Genomic DNA, 13,530 nt, shown 5'->3' on the forward strand with positions numbered 1-13,530 from the left:
TCTGCTCCAAAGTGGAACCAGCTCCCAGCCCCACACTTCAGGAAACATCTCATCCAGCGAACCTCGTATTTTTCCCACAAACTCCCCTCGAGCTGTAAAGAACATCTGGATAATTTTAGGCAGAAAGGGATTTTCCCAGAAAGTAGCATGGAGAGGGTGGGGGTAGGCAAGGGACTGGTTATATTTGGAAACCTCTTTCAAGCATGGAGACCCCGTTGTGGCAGCAGCATTGTGGGGTGATGCTGAGCGGTGCAGCGGTGAGGGCGGCTCTTGCACCGGCATGGAGAAATATCTGGCAGCAATTTGTGGCCACAGGTGGGTTTTTCTCCTTGCAGCTGAGTTTTGGAGTGTGCTTCTGCCTGTACTCCCTCATTTGCCCTGGGATGAAGCAGGGACCTGCTGAAATCCTCCGGAGATTTGGTCCAGTGGCTCCAGGGCAGCTCCGGACATGGCACTGCTCAAAAGCAACAGAAAGGCAACAACAAAAAGGCATTTTGAATAGACAAAGTGCCCCAACTGCCTCAGGGTCCAGTCAAGCATTGCTCGGTGCTCAGAGGGGTCGATGATGAGGGTATGAGGAGGCAGCTCATCAAGCCCTTATTAGCACAGGAACTGCCGAGTGCAAATTAACGCGCCAGACTCTGTCCCAGCCGTACGGAGAGCGCCACGTGCGCAGCCACGCTGAGCAGTTTAATCAACTCAGAAAGCAATTTGTTCTCTCTCTCTTTATAACCTTGACAAGCTAGTGGGTTATTTTTAAGCACACCAGCAGAGGCAATTCCCGGCTGGTTGGCAGCTGGCTGGCAAACCACCACGCTGGGCAGGTGAGCAGCCCCCTGCCAGCTCTGCTTCAGGGCAGGGAGAAGCTTTCCCCAGGCTTTCAGCACTTTCATCCACACATGGCCAGGTCAGGCACACTCTGCCGTGGGCACAGTCCACCACTTTGGGATAGCACAACGCCCCGATGCTGTTGACCTGGGGACACGTGTGTGCCCTGCTTGCTGTGTGCTGTGCTGTGGAGAAGGTCAGAGAAGCCAAGAGTGCAGGGCTGAGGAACTAAGAACAGCTCAGGGCTGATGATTCCCCGAGGATGGATGGGTAACTGAGAGGAGCTGCGTTGTAGAGGCATTGCTGGAATTTCTTTCGCTGCAGCGGGCTGTCCCCAGGAAGGGAGGATGGAGGAGATGGTGTGTTGGGATGGCAGACCCACTTCCACATGCACCCTGACACCCAGCCTGCTCCTTCACCTCCTACATCTGATTTCCCACTGAAGGAAAGCAGATGTTCTGCTGGCACAGTGCCCGCTGTGCAGCACAACCAAGGTCACCCAGGCACTGGTGTCAGGGCACCAGCCCAAATTTTGACCAGGGCAGCTCCCACCCTCCCTCCTGCAGCAATGTAGTACTGTCTGAGCTTGTCCTGTGGAGCCCCCTTCCTTCCAGAGGTCAACTGGACCACTGAGGTGGGAGAGATGGGACCTGGAAAACTGAGAGTAGGCGCAGCTGCCTCTGACTGCTCAGTGTCCTCAGGGCACTGGGCTGTGTTTGCTTTGGCCTGTGCTGCCCCAGCAGCTGCTCAGATGTGCTGGTGATAACACGATTAGCAGTAAATTGGTTAATGCTTTCCCAGCCAGCAGGATGCACAGGGTGCAGAGGCCACCTCCCTGCCATGACCACCACAGTCCTTTCAGACCCAGAGGTGCTGGGTGCTCTTGGGGACAATGCTGACATGCTGGTCCCTCTCACCTGGGAACTGTGGAGGGCCTGGGGAGCAAGATTCCTGCCCCAGCAATGATATGGTTCAGTGCCTGCACTTCCAGCCGATGTAAAGCAGTGTCCAAGTTTATAGAGAATTAGTGAGACTGAGGAACATTATTTTTCTTTATTAGGTTAAAGGGTAAGCAAATACAATCAATCTTGTCATGTATCACAAGATGTCAGCAACTTCCCACCTCAGCCAGAAAATTACCGGCTCCTCAGTGGATTGTGGAATTACATTCATAACCACAGAAAACAAATATATACATGTATATTTTAATGAAAACACTGAAGGTCGCTACCTCACATCATCATCACAAATAGGTTACTGCTGAGCTAATTTAATCAACAACAAAATCCAGGCTGCAGAGGAACCCCCACTTGGAGGAAGATGCAGCCCATTTAGGGAGAGGAAGGTGTTGGTGAAGGGATCTGCATGGGATGGAGCTGGCAAACATGACCCCAAGCCACAGGCTGGGCTGGTGTCCACAGGGACTTGCTGCCCCAGCCCCCAGCCCCGACCCAGATGAGTGCAAGCATAGTGCTGTGTTCTGCCCCGTGTTTTAATGATGCTCTACCCCATGTTTTAGCCACGGGCACATTTTGCAACAGCCCTGTTCTGGCACAGTTTGGCTTCTTCATTTAACAGCTCCCTAATTCAATTGCGATCATCCCCACCCTTCCCTCGCCATTCCTGGTTCAGATAACCTTGCTGAACTCCTCTTGGAGATTAACCAGCAGGAGGGAGCCTATTAGCTGGTCCAAGCTTCAGAGCTGCTAATCAAAGCTAATGAATTAACCAAGAGGGTGTTGATTTCCAATCTGAGCATTCAGGAGGAGGGACAAGATCTGTCCTTCCCCCTGCCCCATCTCCTGCATCCCTCTGCAGACCCCTGCTCTGAGTGCAGGATGCTGCCCTCTCCCCTTTCTCCATCCACAGGCCCACCTGGCTCAAGGCCAGCCAGGGGTGAGGTAAGAGGAAAGCCCTTTTGAGCTGGGAAGACACAAATAATCATAGTAATGATGACTGGTAGGACTCTGAGCTGCCTGCCAAGATCACGAGCTGTTCAGACAGCCTAAAGAGCAGCGAGGCTGGAAGTCATCTGGCAAGCACGGGGCTGTCCACAGCGGTGGCAGGGCAGAGGGCAGGGGATGTGGAGAGGCGAGGAGGAGCGTGGGGCCAGAGCCTTTCCTGCCTGGCAGGATGAGGGCTGTGGCCCAGCAGGGCCAGTCTCACCGTCGCGGGCACTGTGCCATGGAGGAAGCTGCGTGTGCTGGCTGCCACCAAGGGCTGCTGCTGCCCCGTGTGTGACCCCGTGTTAACCCTGCTGTCCCCACGCAAGGGTGGCTGGGTGACATTTTATCCAGTGCCAGAATAACTTAACTGTGTTGCTGAACATAAAGTGGTGTCCTCCTCACTCTGCAAAGGGCAGCACTGAATCATCTCCTTTTGCAGCTCCAGCTCCAACGTGTCCGCATGTCATTCCAAACCAAAAATGTTAGGTGGCACTCAGCAAGGTCCCCCAGTCTGGAGGCAATAGGAGGAGAGGGGTGGCCCAGGCAAGTGCAGTTGTTCTCTTGGTGGGAGGGGATATGGCAGCATCTTCCCACTCCAGAACAGTGCACTGTCCAAGATCTGATGTGCAGGGTAGGTGATGATGGTGATGCTGTCTCCTGTCACTGCAGCATCATGATACCAGGATCAACCCTTGCCCCTGAGATGCTCACGGGCAGGTAGTCTTGGATGTAATTCTTGGAGATATTCTGCACACAAAACTGGTAAGGCACTCATATCCATTCCAGTCACTGTCTGTCCCTCTCCTGGCCACAGAGCCACACTGTGAGGTGTCTGTCATCTCTGTCATCCAGCAGGCAGAGACCAGGTTTGCCCAGCAATTTTCTCCAGACCTGCCAAGGAAGCCCAGCCATCCACAGGCAGCCTGAGCCTTGTCTGGCAGAGTCACCACTGCACTCCAGATCCAGCAAGTGCCCAGCCCATGGTGACAGGGACCATAAAACACTTGCACGAGCAGATGTGTGGCAGTGCTGAGGGTTGGCTGCCTGCCTCCTTTGGAGTGTCCCTGATCCAGAAGTGTCCAGGGTTGCCCAGGTTGCTCAAGGCTCCTCTGGGAGCTCTGGTTCAGCTCCTGTGCATTGCAGGGAAGCTGTGGCAGCTCAGAGCTGCGGAATTACTGAGATTGCACCACTTGTTGTTTGCTCAGATGATGTTGGCTGACAGCTGCCATGCACACACTGATACTCAGCAGAACCAGCAGTAGGATGGTGTCTGTTCCTGCCTGGAGTTTGCCTGCACCACCTGCTGTACTTTGGACAATGATGGCTTCAGTGTGCAGAGCCCAGGTGCATGGGGCACAGCCACCATGCTGAACAGCATACCCAGGGCAGCTGAAAGATGTGCAGGCACAAACACACAAAGTGCAGCCCCCTGCACTTGGTGGCACATGCAGACCCCCAGCCTCGAGCTGGACTCCTCCACCCGAGCCAGGGCTTTCAGATGAACCCAAATACTTTTAAAAAGGATTTCCCTGCAGGACACGTGCAGGAGGACCGTGGTGAGCTGGCTGCCCTGGCGCTGCAGGCGCCCTGCATCCGCAGCCACGGCGTGCTGCCGCTGTGCAGCCCTAGCCCGCCCTCATTTATCTCCCCTCCAAATTGTGAATGAACGAACTTTCTCCCAGAATAAATAACCATCGCTCAAAAGTTATTTTAGGGCTGGTCTCGGTCGCTGGAGTTTCCGCGCCTGCCGAGGCCCATCACATTGTTTTCTGCTGCTTTCCTTGGCACGGCCCCAGTCCAGGGTTCAGAAGTTATTACTATAAAAGTCAAATTGCTTTGAGGGGGGGAGGCTGGGGGAGGCAGGGTCGGTGGAGGGAGAGGGGATGGGATTCCTGGAAAGTCTCCAGCCAGGGATAATTGGAGCTGTGCGGGGTTGGACCAGTCCCCGCCGTGCTCGGGGGAGCGTTTCACCTGGCCTGTGGCCAGCGGAGCCGAGGCAAGGAGGAGGAGAAGGGCTGGGTTATTGCAGGCACAGCCCCCCCTGAAATGCGGTGCTGCCGAGGCTTGGTGTGCTGGGGGGATTCCTGGGGGCCTCCAGGCTCATTTTCCTTGCCATCTCCTGGAGAGCCCTTGCCCATCCTCCTTCTTGCAGCCCCTTGAACCTGTGCTCTCCCCACTTCCATTTAATGCTGCTTATTTCCCCATCTACAACACTAATTACTTTCCTGCCTTTGCACTGAGAATTGCCTTAAGCCCTGAAATATTAATGTTTTATTTCCCTTCTAAAACTTCCTCTTTCAATGTTTGCCACCACGACTTGGTAAATTTTGGCCATCCATGAAAGCAAATGTTCTGCCCCTTCACACCAGGCACTGTATCCAGTTGCAGTAAAGCTGGTGACAAGATACCAGTCCCCATCCTGAATAAAGCAGCATTGCTCTCAGTCCTTTGGGCTCTTTTCCCACACCCTCTAGTCAAGGGTTGCCCTGGACCTTTTCTAGCACAACAGGACAGGAGCAGCTCATGTATGTGGGATCTCAGTGGGGATGTCCTCTCCCAGGGTGTCCTTGTGGGATGTTGCCCTAACTGCTGTGTCCCAAATCCTTTGATCTAAACTTGGTGCTTTTTTTTTAAGTTCCGTTAAATGGTCATGCTGATGTCTCCATGCAACCTCATTAGGATTCAGTTTGCTCTCTCCTTTCCTCCAGGCAGCCTTGTTTTTATTATTCCCATTATTTAAGGTTGACCTTAAGCAATGACCAGCAGATAGGGGCGTGTCTGTGCTGGCCCTTCCAACCTGCACCCCAGAGACCTGCCCCAGGCTGCCCCTCACCCTGGAGCTGACACCCCAGATCCACCACAACACACAGTGCTGGGGAAGCACTGCAAACACCCCACAGCCAGGATTCTCAGGCTGGGAGCAGGCAGGAGCAGCCAGGAGATAAGACATGGCTCACCTTTCATGGGTGCAGCTCGTACACCTGGAGTAAAATCATCAGATGTGGGTATCCACTCATGGATCAGCGAGGTGACCGCCGGGCAGAAAGGCTTCGAGGGACAGGGAGCAGGCACAGGAGGTCACCTGGCAGCAGGAAAGATGTGACCTGTGGAGGCACTTCAGAGAGGACATCTTCATGGAATCACTGACAGGAAGAGCCCAGCGTTGTTCTCACCCCACTGGCACTCCAGCTCGGCCGCCCTGGCATGGCACAGGGCACATCCCCAGCCCTTTCCCTGCCCCATCTCCTGCCAGGGTGATGAAATATTGCACTACCCGTGATGCTCAGAATGAGCAAATATAAAAGCATTAACTGAGTATAAAAAAGAAAAATGTGAGGAAAGAAGGGGAGAGGAAGCAGGGTGAATCTCAGCTCCATGGCAGCTGGGAGACAGGCAGGGCACTCTGCCCCATGCACCTGGGACCTCCCTGCCTGAGGACATGTGGAAAACCCCTGTCCCAGAGCTGCAGAGTTGCCATTCCACACCTACCATGACCCAGCACAACCCCCCAGGCCCAGCTGGTGGTGCAAGTCTCTGCTTCTTGCAGGTAAAAGCCAGCAGAAATTACCCCTGGGGCCACATCCAGGTGGGCTGGTGGGTGAGGTTGGGTCCTGGCTTCTCTGTACACTTTTTCCACTTAACCTTTCCTTTTATAGAATCATAGAATCATTTGGGTTGGACCTTTAAATGCCATCTAGTCCAACTCCCTTGCATGGGCAGGGGGATCTTCAGCCAATTCAGGTAGTCAGAGCCCCATCCAGCTAGGCCTTCCAGGTACAGAGCATTCACCACCTCTCTGGGCAGCCTATGCCAGTGTTTTACCATCCCCAATGTAAAAAACCTCTTTGTATTTAGTCTAAATTTACCCTATTTCAGTCTAAACCCACTGCCCCTTGTTCTGTCCCTCTTAACCCCCTGCTGTGAACCCCTGCCACCTCACCACCCCTCTCCTGCAATCGCCGTCCACCAGGCATAGCTGGTTCCTTCTCTATCCCTTCCCTAATGGATCTGACAGCTGCTCCCTGCGCTGGGCCGGGTTTCAGTTTCCCCACGCTGAGGTTTTCTTGCACAGTCTGTTGCAAAGCAAGAGCCAGGCCCGTCTGGGCCGGGTGGCAGCGATGCTCCCTGGCTGTGGCATGGCTGCCAGGCCGGTCACCCTGCTGGCCCCTCCTGGGCACTCACCGCACGCTGGGGACAGGAAGGAAGGAACAGAGTCATAGCAATCAGATTATGAACTGAGCAATATCTTGTGCGGAAGAGCCTGTGGGGAAGGGGCTTCCAGGGCTATTTTCGCCCAACGAAAGTTGCAATTAATTTGCGGAGGAAGTCGCTCGGCATTAAGAAACCCTCCAGGCAGAGTCCGGACCCAGGGACACACATCCCATTATTTTCTCGTTTAAAAACCATCTCGGTGGTGAAGGGGGCTGCTCCCCCTGGGCTGGCGCTAACGGGGGGGAGCTGGGGAAGGGGGGAGCTGGCTCTGGAGGGGCAGGCATGTTTGGAGAGGGAGAGGGAGCTGAAATTAACCTTGGAAAGCATTCAAATTAGACTGTGTAATAAGAGACCCACTTCTCTGGGTAAATTTGTTAGGATTAGGGCTCACTGAGCTGTTGAGGAGAATTCAGCATGGCTCAGAGCCAGGACAAAATGAAGCTCCTGGCTTGGTTGGCTGCGGGAAAGTCCAGGCTAATGGGCTTTGGTTCAAACTTTGATAGGAAAAAAATCCAGGAACAAAGGCACTAATTCTTCCAAAAGCCCCAAAATCTCAGTTTATACATTTCTGTTTATGTTCATTCATAATAGATATACACAGCTGTTCTTATCATTCATATTCAAATTCCATATGCATCCTTAGCAGTTAGTACTCCTGCCTCAAAATGAAAAAAAGAAAAAAGCCATGTGGAAGATTAAAGAAAACTGAAAAACAACCTGTCTTGGAGTGTGAATTCTCCCAGCATCTGGGTCTGAGATCAGGTCCTTGCACTGGGGTCCAACCTCGGGACAGAGGAGGAGCCCACTACCAGCTTGGGCTGGACATTTTAAGGACTTATTTGAGTCTTTTTGTCACCTGCCACAGACCACCCATGTGCTGAGCTTCCTCTGCCCTGGGGAGTGAGGTGGCTGGCTGGGGTTCACCCCGTGCCACCAGTCTTGGCACCCATCAGCTTGCCCATGGCTTCCCCAGTGATATTCTGTAACTGGAGAGGAGTGGACAAGCCTGATCTGCTCCCCAAGGCAGGGACATCCCTGCTTACACTGCCCTGGATGAACAGAAGGGAGCTTTTCTAAATTCCATGGTTATAAGCTGAGTAAACCCCAGACAAACCAAAACTGTTATTTCATGTTATTTGGTCTTTTATTTTTAAAAAAAATTCTCTGTCTCATTCCAGAGGATCTCTCCTTGCTTCCTTCAAAAATTATACCTGGAGTAAGGAACAAAAAGAATCAAAAAAACAACCAAACAAAAAACCCCAACATTTAAATCTGGATATCTCACAGAATATTTGCATCTTAAACCTTATTTTTTGATCCCTGGAATTTGCTCTTACAGACAAATCTAGTGCTGTTGTGTAAAGCTCATTAGTAAGAACTAGCTGCTAGAATGAGCAGTGGGGACGAAGATAGCAGGGATACTTAAAGTGTTGTCACTAGGTTTCAGAGTTAATCCTGCTGAGAAGTTCCCCTCTCGACTCAGAGCTGTAGTTCTGCACATCCATGACACTGCTATTGATTCTTAGGATTATTAGGGAAGGCTGAGACTCCATCCCTCTGCAGTGGATGTGTAACCTGTGGTACCTCAAGGCAGACAGCAGGAACAGCAGCAGTGGCACTGGGCTGCTGCAACAGCCCCTGACTCTCCTCCTCCTCCTCCTCACCTCTGCACTGTGCCCAGGTGAGATGCAAGTTCTGGCACGGCAGGGATGTGGCCTGAGCCATCCTGGGCAGCTATAACCCGTGCTCCAGAGCCAGGAGGGGGGTGACAGGCCCTGTGGAGCAGCGTGCTGCTGCTGTATTTACATTCCAGCGTAAATTAGCTTCTCCTCTGGTCTCTCACGCGTCCTGTCCCCATCCCCCGGCTGCTGCAGCCCCTCCGTCTGGTTGAAATATCCTTTAATGGGGAGCTTGTGTGTTCCGGCCACAGCAGAAGGGGAGCAGCAGCCTGGGGACAGGGGACACCTCGAGCACACCAGACAGGGCCCTGTGTCCCCCTGTGCTGTGCCCAGCATGGTCTGTAGTGCCCGTGATGTGCAGGGTCGTGCCAGTGCCTTCCCCCGTGTCATCCCTGACACCCAGGGCACAGGTTCAACATCTGCCCAGGACACCTCCCACCACGGATGTGTCCCCCACTCAGGTGTGGGTGCCTGTGAGATGTGAAGGGAGGCATCATCCCGAGACTGAAAGATCCCCCGTGGGCTGCAGAAGGCAGGCCAGAGGAGTAGAAAGCAGGCTCACCCAGCCGTCTTTCATTTCATGAACAAACACACGAAGACCTGGAAGCAATAAATCCAGAGCTTGGACTACAAAACCAAACACGGCTGCAGCTCCCCCTTGGAACAGGAAAGTGGGAGGAAGAGGGTAGCCACAAAGCCAGCCAAGGAGCACAGGCACAGTGTCCCCTCCTGAAACCACCAGGATGCTTTAAAGGGCCTGCTTCAGGGTGCTCTGGCAAAAATGTGTCCCCAAAAAGCTGCACGTGCTGGTTCTTTTGTGCTGTCAGTCACTGTGCCCCAGGGATGCTCAGAGCATTCTTGGAAGCAGCCTGGACTGACAGGGTGAGCAGCTGTCCCTCCCCCAGCTGGGAGCACCAGGAGCAGAGCCCAGAGGTGCAGAGACAGCACTGGGAGGACATGTACCCTCCCTCTGGATGCACAGCATCACCCACACCCCAGGCTCAAGGTGCCAGCTCGTGCAGCAGCCAGAGCCCCCTTGGGGGCAGTGGGTCATGTGTGCTGTGCCACTGGGTGCTGTCCTGGCTGCTGCCCCATGTGGGGCTGCCCTGGGGGTGCTGCTGTGGGAGGGGGCTGCTCTGTGAGCAGGGCTCTGCCTGTGCAGGGCACCCTGCCAGGCATTTCCCAGCCTGGGTGCTTCCTGACCATGGGTGCAGCGTGGCACCCAGTGCCCGGGATGACTCCCACCTCACAGCGCTCCCTGGAAAAACAGCTGGGAGCCACCAGACCCTGTTGCTGTCAGGTCTCCCCAGCCCAGCTATCTCACTCCTGCTGCCAAGCCCCCCACTTTCCCCTCCCATCTTGCACCAGGAGCTGAGCATTTGTGTTGCTGGCCCTGCCAAAACCCTCAGGCTGTCTGCCACCTGCCCATGCAGAAGGAAGGACAGGTGTGTGCCCAGGCTGTCAGCACTGCCTCCAAACCAACAGAGCTCACTTTAGGAATCCCTGATTCCCATGTAGCTGGGGACACCCCACCCTGGAGACTTGGGAAGTCCTGCTCCCATCGGGCCGGAGACGCTGGGAGGAAGAGGAGAAGAGGATGGAGAAGTAACAGCGCAACCAATGGGCAGCAGAAGCCATTAGTGGGATACCTGGCCAAATCTGCACTTCCCCATGGTCAACCTGCAGTAATCCCAGCTTTCCCACACCCCTGCCAGGTTCAAGGGCAGACTGGGTGCCCACCAGCTCCCTCCCCAGGACCCCACTCACCTGACTCGATGATCTTACAGATGATCTTTTCCAACCCAGATGATTCTAAGATTCTATTACTTCCCTGGCAGCCGGGGAAGCTGCAGCAGCATCAGAGCTGGCTTCTCCTTCCAGCATTAGGGCAAACTGCTATTTGTAAAACAAAGGTGAAAACATCAAATCAAATGGATGAGTCAGAGGAGAAGTTCAAAAAACGGGGAGCGTGGGGAAGGGGAGAAGCAGGATCTCCATCTCTCCTCCCACCTGCATGCAGGCAGTGAAGCAGACACGGAGACAGGCAGCACCTCGCCTGCTGGCAGCCCATCACGGCTTCAAAGCGGGCGCAGATCGGATCTAGCAGCAGCCGGGGATGCAGCGAGCAAGCGCTTAGCGGGGAAAGGAGATGGCTCTGATAAGCCAACGTGTGAACTCCCAGGTTTAAATTAACTAATGACTTCAGATGCTGCCGATAGTCTGCAGGGGATGGGGAGGAGTGATTTATGGGAGAAGATTAAACAGACTAATTAGGCCAGCTTTACCATTTAGGAGTTACCCAGCCAGGCTGGGGGCTGTGCCAAGGAGGACCCACTGTGCCCCAGCCTTGTGAGAAAGGATGGGGAGCAACTCCAGGGCCCCCTCTGAAGCCACAGGCACTGTGGCAGTGTTCTGATCCAGGAGCACCCCTGCATGAGCGCAGTAGATCCTGCCACACAACCCAGCACTCGCCCACAGCTGCCTGCTCTCAGGTGCAGATATGGGAGACTTGTGGACTCTCTTCTGCTGCATGACCTGAACCTCCCCAGTGCTTCCCAAACAGCACAGAGGGTCCAGGGCCTGCTCAACCCCCACTGCTTTATGGCCACAGGACCAGGCACTAAAATGGACCAGGCATCACAGCTGCCAGGTCTCTGGGGTGAAGTGCAAGGTCAACAGGAATCACACCAAGGTTCTTTCAAATCCCAGTTATGTACATACCAAGAATCAGTGATTTCCAGTGGCTGGGCAAGCACTGAGCTCAGCCTCATGCTGCACTGACTCACTGCTCTCACGTGTAAGGAGTTGCCAAGGTCTCAGCCAGGAGAGCTTTTTATCACGTTATGGGAAAGCACTTGGAGTTTCCTTTTCCAGGAGCCCTGGATATAATAAAAAGGCCTCCTCAGGCTTCAAAGAAGGCGGATTTTCATTGCTTCCTGGGCCAAGAACAAAGCACTATTGAGCACAGCCAACAGTTGTTGTCTCTGTCCCTTGATGTGCATCAAGCATCCCGTTCTCAGGCTTGGAGGGTGTCCTGGTTTAGGGACAGAGGGCTCGGTCCACAGGGAAGGAGACAGGTTCATCCACAGCCATTGCTTTGGACCACGAACACTCTGAGATGTGTTTTCCCCCTTGAATCATCCCAGTTTCACTATGAACTGCCAGGGTGGTCATGGGCAAGGCATGAGGAACGCTGGTGGCCTGACCCCAGGGCTGGCATCACTTCCCCATCCACCCATTTGGTACCTGCGAGACAACGCGGCACTGCTAGAGTGCAAAATGTGGTTTTCAGCAAGGATTGAATGCATGACTGTCTAAATAACACAGAGGTACCATGAAAACAGCTGTTTCCACGTTGAAATGGAAATTTAACAGTGACAAGCAGGAGCTGCAGGGGATGCAGCATGGGCTTCCTCCAGGAACCCACACAAGTCGCAGCTTAGGGCTGGAGCATGAACTTCCCACCATGTCCAAACTGATGCTTGCCCAGAGCAGTTCAGGGAACTTCCTGCCCCCTGCCCTGGGGCACCCACGGAGAGCAGGAGCCCTGCTTTCAGCCTGCCGCCTCCAGCACTGTGACATGCCAGGGACAGACAGTTGGGGACATTTCCCAGATGCCTTTGGAGAAACAGGAGTTCCTTGTCACTGCTATCAGCATGAAGCTCTTGGGCCCTTTCCCTGCCCACGCTTGGTCTGGGACGGGTTTCCTGGAGCTCTTTGTCATCAGTGCATGGGGACTGGCTGGGGAGGGCTCTGCCTGGCTTGGTGCCACCAGTGCCATTGCTGGAAATGAGGTTTTGGGAGAAGAAATTTCTGATGTCCCCGTGGCTCCTGTGTGCAATGCAAAGAGCCAGGCCAAGCACGGCTGTGGTGGTCTCATGAGCCCCTGCCTGCTCCCCACATTCCCTGCTGCCCGCCCTCACTCTGTTTCAACCACCTCACCCCACTCCCCTGAGAAATAATAAATCTTCATGTTTGTGCAGAGACAGAGTCAGGACAATTCACATGGGAAAAAAAGAAGAAAAAAAAAAAGAATAAAAAGTCAGAGAAAAAAACCCAGTCCCATGATGTCCCACAAACACCACACCGTTGTGGCAGCCTGTGAGCTGCTTCAGCTGTGCACATCACTGGCAAGAAATTACTCACTGCAAAATATTTTTGTTTCCCCAAACCATTAATGAATTATTTAGGCATCTCTAGCAGTTACATGGAGAACGATCAACCGCTGCTCAGTGTGGGCTGCCTCAGTGCCTGCCAGGGAGCAGCTTCTGGGGAAAGCAGCCCCATTGTTGTGAGGCTCCACGTGCCTGAGCAGAGCCATGGCACTGCAGAGCTCGCTGCGGTGCTGCCAGCAGGGCAAAGAACGTCATCTCTCCCTACAAAGGCTACAACCAGGAGCAGGAGCTTTGTTCCAGAGCTGGAAGAGTGAAGTTCACCTGCTCCGCCTCCCCCAGCCTTTTCCTCCCTGCGACGTGCTCCAGGCACCTGCCCAGTGCCAAAACCGTGGAGAAACTCGGCACTGATTTGTAATGTGTGAAGGTAATCCAGTGCTGGAGCAAACTGCTGCACTGAGTCACAGTAAACCTTGGCTACCTGCTAACAAACATGGGCCTGGCATGTCTGAAACCTGCAGAGAAAGCCCTGGCTGTGCAGACGGGAGAGCTCTGGCTGCTGCCGATTGCAGCCATGAAACTTCACGAGGGTGACACCAATCCCTGACAAAACAGGCCCTGCCAACACACACACATGCTCAGAGTGTCTCATCGGCTCAGTGCAGCCTCCTGGAGCAAGGTACCACTTGACATCCGGCACTAGCACTATCAGGCACGAGCTGGAGGCTCCTGAACCCCCAGGCAAGGAGATAT

At 54.0% G+C, this 13,530-nt stretch overlaps 1 long non-coding RNA gene across 1 annotated transcript; it reads right to left on the bottom strand.

Annotated features, from left to right (window-relative positions):
- Nucleotides 1-1,866: 1,866 nt before the first annotated feature.
- On the bottom strand, nucleotides 1,867-12,566 carry LOC107208528. The gene is made up of 3 exons (XR_001523236.3): nucleotides 10,676-12,566; nucleotides 10,433-10,561; nucleotides 1,867-5,889 (listed from the first exon to the last, which is right to left on the bottom strand). It is a non-coding gene; the product is annotated as an uncharacterized LOC107208528 (long non-coding RNA).
- Nucleotides 12,567-13,530: the final 964 nt, after the last annotated feature.

Source organism: Parus major, chromosome 9, assembly GCF_001522545.3.
Source record: "Parus major isolate Abel chromosome 9, Parus_major1.1, whole genome shotgun sequence".
Lineage (NCBI taxonomy): Eukaryota > Metazoa > Chordata > Aves > Passeriformes > Paridae > Parus > Parus major.